Source organism: Pelodiscus sinensis, chromosome 27 (genome assembly GCF_049634645.1).
Source record: "Pelodiscus sinensis isolate JC-2024 chromosome 27, ASM4963464v1, whole genome shotgun sequence".
Lineage (NCBI taxonomy): Eukaryota > Metazoa > Chordata > Testudines > Trionychidae > Pelodiscus > Pelodiscus sinensis.
In genome coordinates, this window is record NC_134737.1 from 6,743,421 (window position 1) to 6,756,329 (window position 12,909).

General features: G+C 48.8%; 1 protein-coding gene across 5 annotated transcripts in view; it reads left to right on the forward strand.

Moving 5' to 3' along the window:
* Positions 1-328: 328 nt before the first annotated feature.
* Positions 329-12,909, forward strand: part of SLC45A3 (solute carrier family 45 member 3) — a 43,166-nt gene continuing 30,585 nt past the window's right edge. For 2 of the 5 annotated variants that reach the window (XM_075910547.1, XM_075910550.1), the window contains exons 1-2: positions 331-481; positions 7,346-7,627. The gene's annotated coding sequence lies outside the window, so the exon portion shown is untranslated. Of the gene's footprint in view, positions 482-7,345; positions 7,628-12,909 lie in introns of all 5 variants that reach the window. The other 3 variants (XM_075910546.1, XM_075910548.1, XM_075910551.1) reach the window with 2 other exon arrangements.

Below are 12,909 nucleotides of genomic sequence, written 5' to 3' on the forward strand. Positions count from 1 at the left end.
TGCACCTCCTGGTGTGTTACTGGAGGGTGGCTGGGGGGGCTGCACCTCCTGGTGTTACTGGGGGGTGGCGGGGGGGCTGCGCCTCCTGGTGTGTTACTGGGGGTGGCGGGGGGGCTGCGCCCCCTGGTGTGTTACTGGGGGTGGCTGGGGGGGCTGCACCTCCTGGTGTTACTGGGGGGTGACGGGGGAGGGGCCGCCCCCGGGGTGTCACTGCGGAGTGGCTGGGGGGCTGCTGCTCTTTCCACGTGCATCCGCAGCGGGCACGGGACGCCAGGGCTCCGCACGCAGCAGGCGGCTCCCCGCTCTCCGCGCCGGTGCCAAGCCCAGGGCGCTCCCCCCGGGGCTGCGGGTGCCCCCCAGCGCCGGGCGGCGCATGCTCGCTGGGCGCGCCCAGCCCGGCGATTTAAAGGCAGCCGAGCAGCGCAGCGAGCGGAGCAGCCGCCGGGAGCCGGGCTGAGCCCAGCCCCTGCCCCTCTCCAAGGTAGGGCGAGCGCCGCTCCCTGCGCCCCGGGCTGGCAGCGGGCGCGGGGGGCCGAGCGCAGCTGCCCGGGTGGGGCGCTGGGTCCGGGGCTGGCGCCTGCCGCTCTCCCCCGCGTGTCCCGGCCGCTGCGTGGGGGGTGGCCGCTGCGTGGCGCAGGGACGCGTCCGGGGCTTTGCTGCGAGCGGAGCCGGGCGCTGCTCAGCCGCCTGGCGCAGTTTTGGGGGAACCGGGGGTTACCCCTCTCCGGCCAGAGCGGGGTCCGAGCCGGGCTTCATCCCTGCTCCCGGGGCGAGAGGGGGTTTGGGCGGACACTCCCCGAGGGTGAAGTTTGAGGTGCTGGGGGGGGGGGGGGGGAGGTGTCGCACCCCCTGACTTGAAGCGGTTTCCATCATCTCCAGGCTTTACAGTTTGGTTCAACTTTGCTCCAGCGCCCTGGGCACCCATCTGTCGCCTAGTCCCCTTCCGTGTGCTCCACTTGGTTTTAGTCCTTGCATCTCTTTCCTTGGGCAGGTTGGGGACACGCCAGTATGTCCTGGCACTGCCAGGGGAGCACAAGTGACAGCCTTGATTTGGCTTTTTTATTAAAATTGTTGCTTTTCTTACTGGGCAATGAATTAACACCCTCCCTGGCTCTCAAGTGTTGATTATCAAGGGTCCTCCTTAGGATTTATGGAGCCGACACAGTGTAGTAAAGTGGTGCGCCTATGCCGGATGGAGAGGGGGATGATTTTCTAGAGATAGAAATGTAGCCGTGTTAGTCTGGGGTAGTTGAAGCAAAATGCAGGACAATGTAGCACTTTAAAGACTAACAAGATGGTTTATTAGATGATGAGCTTTCGTGGGCCAGACCCACTTCCTCAGATCAAATAGTGGAAGAAAGTAGTCACAACCATATATACCAAAGGATACAATTTAAAAAAATGAACAAATATGAAAAGGACAAATCACATTGCAGAACAGAAGGAGGATGCGGGGGGGTGGGAAGGGGGAGGAAGGAAGGTAAGTGTCTGTGAATTGCTGATATTAAAGGTAGGGAGAGTGGGATGTTAGTGAGTTAATGGTATTACAGGTGATAATTGGGGAAATACCATTAACTCACTAACATCCCACTCTCCCTACCTTTAATATCAGCAATTCACAGACACTTACCTTCCTTCCTCCCCCTTCCCACCCCCCCGCATCCTCCTTCTGTTCTGCAATGTGATTTGTCCTTTTCATATTTGTTCATTTTTTTAAATTGTATCCTTTGGTATATATGGTTGTGACTACTTTCTTCCACTATTTGATCTGAGGAAGTGGGTCTGGCCCACGAAAGCTCATCATCTAATAAACCATCTTGTTAGTCTTTAAAGTGCTACATTGTCCTGCATTTTTCTAGAGATGTGATTTCATAATCTTCAGCAACACCATAATGAACTATTTTGAAAGCGGATTTTAACCTAAGGTCCTGTCAGCTAACACAGTAAATTCAGAGGATACTTGTGGCTGGGAAATGTTAAATAATTGCATGCTGGGTGCTTTCCCTTCCCCAGGTTTGTGCTGTGCTGTATCTCCTTGTTTAAAAGACAAATCAGGAATATGAACTGTGTGAAACAACCCTGTGAGTGTTGAAGTTTGTCAGTCATCTAGCACAGCTGTAAATATACATCCATATGTATTCAGTTTTGACATACTCCAGCCTTTCTCCCTCCTGCATAGAATAAACAAAATGCTTTTAACACCCTCCTCATCTGTCAAGGGGGAGGGAGACCAGAGAAACTGGCTCTTTCTGAAGGAGAGAAGAGATTCTGAGGGCTGTGGATAAACGTGGTCTCTTGAGGTGTTTGACAAGGCAGTCAAATATGATGCCTTTTTAAGTAACATTAATAATAACAATGAGGCTACTGGAGACAGGGAGGTCCTTTTTGCATAAAAATATAGAACCAGCTGAAGTCAGCAAGAATCCTAGGGACCTCGAGAGATCAAGTCCAGTCTCCTGCCCTCACGCCTCCCCTCCCAAAATAGCAGCAAAACTTGTTGGGGGGGGGGGGGGGGGAAAGGAACTGAGTGCGGCAGCAAAATTTGATTGGGGGCTGGGTCACCTCGCACTCCCCCCTGGAATTTCTTCACCTCCTCCATAGTTACTCTTTTAACCATTTATTTTACATCCCTAATGAAAAGGCTCAGGGAGATGTGTATGTGACACTGGATCAGAACTTAAACTGGGAGGGGTTGTTTGTGTGTGTGTGTGTGTGTTTTAATTTTAGCCAGAACCTACTTCTCAGAGTGCCTCAATAACATGAGTGTATAAGTCACTTTTGAAAATGGCACTTTGTCTCTTGAGTCACCCAGACACTTCTGAACATGCGACCTGCTAACCAGCTTCTAAGTTACTCACTATACCTCTCACAAAGAATCAGTTCATGCCTCCAGGTCCCTTCTTGCATCTTCCAGTTGTTCTTTGGTAGCTTCCCCATCCTTAAGGGAGGTGGTGACAAGATGCTAGTAGTGAAAGAACCAAGGTTAGATATCAGGGATTCCTGGCTCCTAGTCTTGAGCTAAGATTGCCTGGTTAGACTCAGGAACACATTGCTATAAGAGATCGTTGAGCCCAAGGACTTAAGAGGATTTTAAAAAGGATTTGATATAATATAGCTAAGAAGAAATCCAGCTTTGTTAATAAATAACCCAATGAAAGAAAGAAATGCAAGTTTGGCAAGACAGAGATTGATGTGTTAAACATTACACTCCAGAGCATAGGAACAGGGCCGGCTCAAGCCATTCCTGCACCCCCGGCAGCAGGCACATGATGCATGCATGGCTCTGCCCTGGGCGCACGGCGCGTGCATGGCCCCACCCCCGGCGCGCTGCGCCCCTTAGAGCTGTCACCAGGCACTGCATGGCCCCCGAGCATGTGGCACCTGATGGCAGCTGTAAGAGGTGCTGCACAGCTGGGCACACGGTACTTCTTACAGCTGCCATCAGATGCCTCCCATAGGTTGGCGCCCCAAGCAGCTGCCCAGCTAGCCCCCCTCTTAATCCGGCCCTACATAGGAGGAAACGTTTCCCTGAGGGAGGGTTTCCCATAAGAGTCTAAAGCAGCTGACGCTAGGCCAGGGTTGTAGAGGAGATACTGGAGTAGATAAACCTGAGCTCTGATCTTCTATGGCAATTCCTACAGTCATGTGTTGCTACTCAGGTGGGTCTGCTCTTTAAAATGCAAGACAGCAGGGAAAAAACTTCTTGGGATGCTTTATGGATACCCTAAACCCAAGCCTAATTGGTTTGTGTTGGAGGTGTCAGAGCCAAGGAAAGACATCCTCCATACCTACAGCTGAATAAGAACAAATCATGTCAGACCAACCTGATAGCTTTCTTTGATAGGATAGCAAGTCTTGCGGATACGGGAGAAATGGTGGACGTGGTATACCTAGACTTTAGTAAAGCATTTCATACGGTCTTGCATGACCCTCTTATCAATAAACTACAGAAATACAACTTAGATGGGGCTGCTATAGGATGGATGCATAACTGGCTGGATAACCATACTCAGGGAGTAGTTATTAATGGTTCTCAATCATGCTGGCACAACAAGTGGGGTTCGGCAGGGGTCAGTTTTGGGACCAATTCTGTTCAATATCTTTATCAACAATTTAGATTTTGGGGTAGAGAGTACACTTACAAAGTTTGTAGATAATACCAAGCTTGGAGGGGTTGCAAGTACGTTGGAGAATAGGGTCATAATTCAAAATGATCTGGACACACAGTTCTGGGCACCACATTTCAAGAAAGATGTGGAGAAATTGGAGTGGGTCCAGAGAAGAGGGGCAAAAATTATTAAAGGTCTAAAAAACATGAGCTGTGAGGGAAGACAGAAATAATTGGGCTTGTTTAGTTTGGAAAAGGGAAGACTGAGAGGAGACATGAGAGCAGCTTTCCAGTACCTAAGGGAGTGTTACAAGGAAGAAGGAGAAAAATTGTTCTCATTGACCTCTGATGATAGGCCAAGAAGCAATGGGCTTAAATTGCAGCAATGGAGGTTTAGGTTGGACAATAGGAAAAGCTTCCTAATGGTCATGGTGGTTAAATTGCCTAGGGAGGTTGTGGAATCTTCATCATGGGAGAAATTTAAGAGCAAGTTCAATAAACATCTATCAGGGAAGACCTAAATGATGCTTGGTCTTGTCGTGACGGCAGGAGACTGGACTTGATATCCTCTTCTATGATTCTATGGAGATTCTGAAAGAATCCTACGATTCAAAAATATATACAATTCTGTGCAATGCATTACAGACAAACGCACCAAGAAATTCCATCTGCAAGATCTTCTAGGTTGGAGGCGGGGGGGCATTGCTGCGTTTGTGGCTGATGCTGGCAACCAGAAATACTCGCTACATAAATCATGAGAGAAGCTCATATCACCAGACTAAGTCCTGAGATAAAACTGCAACCTTCCATAAAGGCTGGGGCTTTCTTATTTTGATAGTCTATCTACAAAACATGGATGGTGAACATAGATTCTTAGTCATTTTGTCTAATGACATAATTTTCTTTGAAGCACTCAAAGGATCAAAGTTTTCCCTTGGTTATACCTCTCCATGTCTCTGTTGAAGTTCACTGTGGGTGAAACCTACTATCCTGTGCCATAGAGATGTTAAATTGCATTTAATCAGCTAATCGAGTCATTGATGGAATTTCCAGTCATTAGTTGATAAGGAGGGAAACTGCAGAGCTGCATTCGAGTTAGCTCCTGGCCCCGGGAACTAACGCCACTTTTTAATGTATTAAGAGCCACGAGGGGGACCAGGCTATGAGCCAGGAATCTGCTTTCCCAGCTCGTGCCCGGTCCCCCCATTATGCCTCTGCTTTCCCTGTCCCCCTGCAGAGTGGGTGCTGGGGAGAACCGGCTTTTAAGCTGCCTCCCTCCAGCACCAGCTCCCCTCCTCCGCCCCCTTTCCCCCCCTCTCCTCAGCTCTCTCTGATAGAGGCAGCAGGAGGGTGGGGGGAAGTAACTAGTTGACACTACTCAAGTACCTGATAAGCGTAAGTATACGCTTATCGGCTAGTTGACTGGTCGCTTACATCCGTACTGTGCCAGTGTCATGCAAGTCAACCAGAGTAACTGCTAGTGTGTTCTCAAAAGGAATCCTTTCATGGTTCCAGTCCTGCAATGAGGACTTGGATATCAGCTTTCCTAGGTTTCTTGGATCTGGACTTCTAATACTCCAGTCATCTGAAGAAGTAGGTGGAAAGCACATGATGCCATGTTTTGTTAGTCTGTAAAGTGCTACCACTCTGTTGTTGTTTAAGCTTTCCTAAAGTAAGGACCGGAAAAACAGGCTCTACAACTGGGCGTAGGTGGGTGTGTTTTAAAAAATGATACTCGTGGCTGTGGCAGATTAAGTTGGCAATGCAAATCTGACATGGGAGTGCAGCTCTTTATAAAGTCATTCTCTGGAAATCTCATCCTGTTTGTCATCCTGTTTGTACTTCGTAATGTTTTATTTTCTCAATATATGTTACTAGCAATTGCCAATCTGGATCATACATGTAGCTCAGGATCCTGGCCTCCACCATGGCTGGTGCCAGATGCTTTCTAGAAAAGTAAAACCCCCTCCCCCAAAAAGCCTGTTTAATGGACAATGCAGAATAACTTGTGTCTAGGAGCAAATTCCTTCCAGTCCGTTAATGGCTGGTCCATTCCTTGAGCATAGGAATTCATGCCCCTTCAATTTGTATCCTAGCTTATGAAACAGAGGATGTTTGTATTATCTGTATGTCTAATCCATTCTTTGACTCTTGCTAAACTCTTGTCTGGCCCTTATAATACCCTGTGGCAGTGAGTTCTCCAGGTTAACCGTGTAACGTTTCTCCTTTTTGATCAGTTTTAAACCTATTACCTTTCTGTTTCATTTTGTGTTAAATGCTCAAACCATATATTCTGGTGATCCTCTGTGCTGCAGCCTCTGCCACGCCACGTCATCTCTTCCTAGCTGTAGCCCAATTTTGGACTCTGTGTGTAGTGTTTCTAGAAGCGGTTTTGACTACCACAAAATCATGAGCCCCTCTTGGCCCCCTGCACGTAAGTAGGCGAAATAAGGAGCATAGAATTAAGATGAGGGAAGGGAAATGGTATAAAAAAGCCTCACTTGGCTTCTTTTCATCTCTGGGACTATGTCTAGACTGCAGGCTTCTTTCGGAAGAAGCTTTTCCAGAAGAGTTCTTCCGAAAAAAGTCTTCTGAAAGAGAGCGTCCATACTGCCAAAGTGCATTGGAAAAGCGATCTGCTTATTCAACAGATAGCGTCCATTCAGTGTGGATGCTATCTCACATTTAAGCAGTGATTGCTACAGATGGTGTGGCCACCAGGGCACCTGTGCTTTTTCCTTTTTTCTCTTCTCTCAAAAGAACTCCCTCTTCCCCGGCCACACACGCCTTTTTCTGAAAGAACTCTTTCGGAAAAAGGCTTCTTCCTCGTAGAATGAGGATTAGCAGTATCAGAAAAACCCCTCAGTTCTTCCAATTTTCTTTCGAAAGAACGCAATTGCAGTGTGGACGTAACTTAAGTTTTTTTCAGAAAAACCACAATTTTTCCGACAAAACTCTGTAGTGTAGACATACCCTGAGTCCCACTCTCACTTTCATATAGCCAAGCCTTGTCATTCCTGCAAGAATGGGAGGGGAGACAAGCAGGGGAGGTGCCCATAAGAGGATCTTTGTCTTAAGAATAGCAGGGAAACACGCCAAGAGGTTTTTTTTTTTAAGACGTCCATAAAATAATGGTAGAGAGGTAGCCGTGTTGGTCTGATCTGGGTCTGGCCCACGAAAACTCATCACCTATTAAACAATCTTTAAAGTGCTACATAGTTTTTCTTTTTGTTTTAGCATGAAATCATTGGTGTTTCACTGGGAAAACATTGCCTGGAAGCATTCGTGTGAATTTCACCGCATGGAGATTTTGCTTCCATATCCTAAACATGGAACATCCAGCAGACAGGAAAAGAGCAGGACAAAGTTGTTCTTTGCGGCACCTCGCCATTCAGTTTGTGTCTCACAATCAAACGTCACGTATCTGTTTTAATTCGCTAGACTCCGACATTTGTTGAATCACAGCCTGGCTTGTGCAGTACGCCATCGTCCACTGCAATAAGTGTGGCAGAGAGAGAGGTGCGTGTATGTTTCTCATCTAAGCCACCCAGGGGCTTGCTCGTGAAACAGAACTATTTGGAACACTAAAAGGCCCCTTTATTATTTTTGTGCTACTCCGTGGAGGTCTCGAAACTTGTGGCCCCTTTTGTTTTCGTATCCTAAAATGTCAGTTCCTGGTTTAGTTTGAAAATATTTGTTTAACGTCCTTTGCCAATCTGCATAAGAGAAAAAGCAGACCCGGTGAATATTGTCGGGCAAAATCAGAAATGTAATAGAGGAACGTAGCCCGAATGGCTTCTTTGTCCTGGTGGCAGAGAGAGGTTGGAACATGTTCTGCAATAAGCAGGTGTTTGATCCGCAGGCATTGAATAAACATTTTTCTTTTCCTCTAAATGCCCATATTGTGAAATCGTGGTCCCCAATCTGGGTCTCAAGACCTTATTCAGGGGTTGTGTGGGGGAAGTACCACGGAAATGAAACGTGGCACTGATTTCCAGCTGTTTAGAACCAGAATCCCAGGGCTGCCAGTCCCATGAGTTAAAAAAGTGGTCCCAAAGATTGTCTGGCGTTTTTAATACATGATTTAAACCATTTTTAAAATTTGCCTCTTGCTTTCTGAGCCTTTAGCCTATATATTCCTGAATGCTTTTTCGAGTATCTATTTACATATCTTATTTATATTACTGTAAAACCTGGGAATCCCAGCATTGCGTTAGGTGCTGTACAAACGTAGAAAAAAAAGTCTCTGCCTCAGAGAGCTTACTATATAAGCATAAGATGAGACAACAAGTGAATACAGACAGGCCCATGGGGAAGGACAAGGAAACAATGAGACTGTATTGAATAGCAGTGTTCCTTCTAATTTTTTCCATCCATGTGTGGAATAAATTTGTATGTGCACCAAGGCATGTGTGGATGTGCACCACCAGTAGAAACATATGCTGCCAGCTGTGGGTGCTCTGCTAATCATCTGGGTGGCATTTGAATCTCTCCTGGGTGACCACCCAAGCCCTCTACTTTCAGGGAATGCTGTTGGTCAGTGTGATTGGCACAACAGCATCCTAACTGTTGTCCAATTTTTTTTTGGGGGGGGGGGGCATCACAACCTAGGAGAGCTGAGGAGGAGAATGAGGGAGCCGTGCAGATGTTAGCTCCCAGCTGCCTTGAGTCTGTCCCTTAAACGGCAAGGCCTTTTGTTTATTTCAAAAACACGACTTTGTTTTGGCAGCTGAAGAAAGAGAGGGAGAAACCCACCAACCTGCTGGTGGAGGTCAAAGGACGTGCCAAAAGATATGTTGGCATCAGGCTCCTTCAGCAGGAACACAAATAACTGGAATTGCAAACCAGAAAATTTCCAAGAAAAAAAAATTACTAACAGCCGCATGATTGCGAAAGAGCCTATTTGTTCTGGGTGCACCTGGGATTCAAAAAGTGTCCTCCAAGCAACAACGTGAGAGCACATCACGCTCTTGCAAAGTCTGGGTAACTTTGAGCCCATTGTTTGACTCTCTCCTGGGGTTTCTGGGAATGATTTTTGGACCGTTGTCGTACCCTCACCCCTCAGTGATGGTCCTCAGTGTCTAGCAAAGAAGAGATTTCCCCACAATATCCTCAAGACCATACTTGCAAAGGGAACGTTCCCAGCCTGGCAGTGGAGTTCCATGTGGAGGGAGTGTTACTGGAGAACTCCAGGTACAGGTGCAACCTGTCTAGTCTGGCACCCTCGGGACCTGAGCAGTGCTGAACCAGAGAATTTGCTGGACTATGGGAGGTCAATATTATCTAGCAGCATCACCAACACTTCCACTGCTTACTGAGCTCTTAGAAAATATTTAGGGGTAAATCAGAGCTAAAGAACAGCACAGAATAGTGAAAGCCAGGACTGGAGGCTGTAAACAAAATTTATGGGACCGTGGGAAACTTGCCCACACTCATGATAAGTGGACATCTGGCTCACTAAACTCGTGCTGGACCCCGGATGTTGCTGGACTAGAGAATGCTGGACTAGAGAGGTTCAACCTGTACTATTAAAGCTAATGAGTCAGGGTATGTCTACACTGCCACTCTAGTTCGAACTAGGGTGGCTAATGCAGGCATTCGAAGTTGCAAATGAAGCCTGGGATTTAAATATCCCGGGCTTCATTTGCATCTTGCTGGGCGCCGCCATTTTTAAATCCCCCTTAGTGCGGACTCCGTGCCTGCAGCTACACGCAGCATGGAGTAGGTAGTTCGAATTAGGCTCTCTAATTCGTGGAACGAGGTGTACTGGTAGTTCAAAACAGAGAGCCTAATTCGAACTACCTACTCCGTGCCGCGTGTAGCCGCGGGCACGGAGTCTGCACTAAGGGGGATTTAAAAATGGCGGCACCTGGCAAGATGCAATAAAGCCCGGGATATTTAAATCCTGGGCTTCATTTGCAACTTCGAATGCCTACATTAACCATACCCTCATTCCTTCTGCTGCCACTTGCAGGGTTGGAGCATTCTGTCTCTGCTGTGTTCCCAATCCCCGCTGGCCCAGAGAACCACAAATAACCTCACTCATCCAGCTGGGAAGTCAGTGCAGGTCAGTGTCATTGTGCTGGCCATTAACTATATCAGGTGAGAAGTCTCAAGCACACAGCTTTCTAGCATTGCAAATGTTCCCCAAAGCTGGTGCTGGGAGGTCCAGGCCTAATACTGGCTCAGCAGTGAGTTTAGTGTGACCCATCTGGCCACTGTCCAAAGACAGGCTAGACAGACTCTTGGCCTGGCCCCGGATGGCTGTCCCTATGCTCTGAAATCGCCCGCAGTGCAATATCCATCCTCCTGTCGTAAACAAGAAGTTTGGGTTTCACTTCCTAATCTCCCAGCTCTGTGCACGGGCAATGTGGCCTCAAGACAAAGTAACGGCTAATCCCCCCCACAGCTGCTGCAGTGGAGAAGACTCCCTTCCCCCCCCTCCGCCCCATCCCATCATCATAAATGAGCAAAGCAACTATAATGCGGATGCCCCAGGAGCCTGGGCTGGCTCTCCAGAAGTGTAACTTGCGCTCAGTGTGACTTCAGCACATCTTGCTCATATGGGAAGGGCAGGCTGAGTTTCGTTCCATCGGAACTCGCTCTCCTTCCTAGTATGTTTCCAATCATGGAAACTAGAGGGACGGGCTCTTTATACGTTTCCTTCTTCTTTGTTCTCTTCTCCAACCCCTTTTTGTGGTCAGTGTGGTGGGTCATCATAAAAAAACCAAACAAACAGTCAAACCTTCTCCGCTTCCCCGGGCGGGTCTGAGTTACACTGAAGCCCCCCCTGCACCCGGAAACAGCTCTGGGACCATCTCATCTTCTGCCAGGATGTGAAATTGCTGAGAGGTGCGCAGGGGGAGGTCTTGGCCATGGCTCCCAAGTAGGGATGTGAGTGGTGTAGCTTTAGCCAACCTAAACCATAAGGTACGACTGTCCTTGAAATTTAGTTGTTTTGAGCCCTTCACTTGCTCGTGGGAGGGTGATGCAAAAATGGCCTGTTTTTTAAATGAAAGTCTGGCAGGTGGCAAGATCACCTGTGGATTGGGTATTGACCAATGATGGTTGCTCTCACATTCTGTAATGGCAGGGGGGGGGGATGTCTGTGGCCATTCTAGTCTTGCATTTCTAAGCCTCTTGCATTTTTCAGATTCTTGACACCAGGGAGAGATGTTAAGCTGGGGAGATATCTGTCTGGGGAGGAGGAGAGGACGGTCTGTGTGGAATCCCTGGAGCATGTGCTTCTTTCTTGCAGCTGTTAGTCAGAATGTTTCTAATTGTGGAATGGAATGATGAGCCATTTTCCTATCTGTGGCTTGGTGTTTTAGGTGTCTATTTTTTTAAATTTCCTTTCTTTGCTCTGTGCCTGTGTAGGTGTGTGTCATATCAGGGCTGACTCCTAGAACCCTCTTCTTCCTCCACAAAAGTCCCCAGCTCCCTCTCTTTAAGGCTTTTGGGAAATAAGAGTGTTTCTCAATTTCCAGAAAAAGAGGCTTGGGGCACACTTGGCCTGCTCTGAGCATAAACCATTTGTGGGGAACCTAAGGCCTGGGATCTGGCCTTGCCTGGATCTGACCCCCGAGGCTGAGTCCTCTTCCCCCCCCTACCCCAGCATTGGGGAGTCCATCCTGGTGCTGCAGCTGCCCTGCAACCCCACCGCGGCGCTGGAGCACACAATTTACTAGCCTGGGCCCCCCTAGGCTCTGGTCTGTGAGGGGAATGTGGGGAGTGTCTTTCCCCTCAGTCGGGGCCATGTCAGTGAGGAGATGTTGGGATTTTGGGGGTTTTTTTGGGAAGGGGGTTTGCTTCTCACTTGTGTGCGGCCCCCGACTGATTTTTCTGTGAGTCAGCAGCCCCCAACCCCAAAAAGGTTCCCCACCCCTGGTGCAGCAATAAGCCAGGGAACCTATCCAGAGTCTCAGCGTGATTCATCTGGCTCGGGTTCAAATTGACTCCTGAAAGCTGGGTGGTACCGGAAATGAGGCCCCGCTGGCCTGGCTCACCATTGCTCGGCACCTTGCAAAGCCACTTGTGCTAGTTGAAAGAGCACTTCCCACCCACTCGGTGCTGGTGTGACGCATGTGCGGCCCCGTCCCCCCGGCGCGCTGTGCACCTTACAGCTGCGATTGGGTGCGCGGCCAGGCGCACAGTGTCCCTTACCCCTGCAATCGGGTGCGCGGCGCCCCTTACAGCTGCCATCATGCACCCCCCCATAGATTGGCACCCCAGGCAGTTGCCCAGCTAGCTCCCCCCTTAATCTGGCCCTGGGTGTAAATAGCAGTGCAAGGTAATGGGAAAGGAAAGGAAAAATTGAAACCGCCAGCCCTTCCTTGCACCCACTGAGTCAAGATCTCCACAAATCTTCTGTGCCAGTTCTAGAGAGGCTCCACCTTGTGTAGGAAGAAGGGTGAAGAGGTCGGTATTGGGGAGCTCAAGGCACCTATTTCTGTCCGTAATGGATTAACCCCTTCATACCAAGAGCTGGGAATTTAGAGGCCGGGTGGGTGGCGCAGAGTATCTGCTGTGGTGGCAAATCTGGCCTTTAGTTACATAACCCCCAGGAGGTCACACCCGGGAATGCCCACTGACCAGAGGTTATGACACCTGCTCCGAACTCCCCCAGGGTGGGTCCCACTCTTGTTTGGAGAGAGGAAAAGGCAAATCCTTGAACTTGGCAAAGCTGGGAGGAAGCAGCTGCCTGCGGCATGGCTAGCGCATCAAATCGCTCGCAGAAAACCAGACAGGCTCCTTTTGCAAAAGAGCGGGGAGAGAGAGGGAGAGTGAGTGTGTGTGTGTGT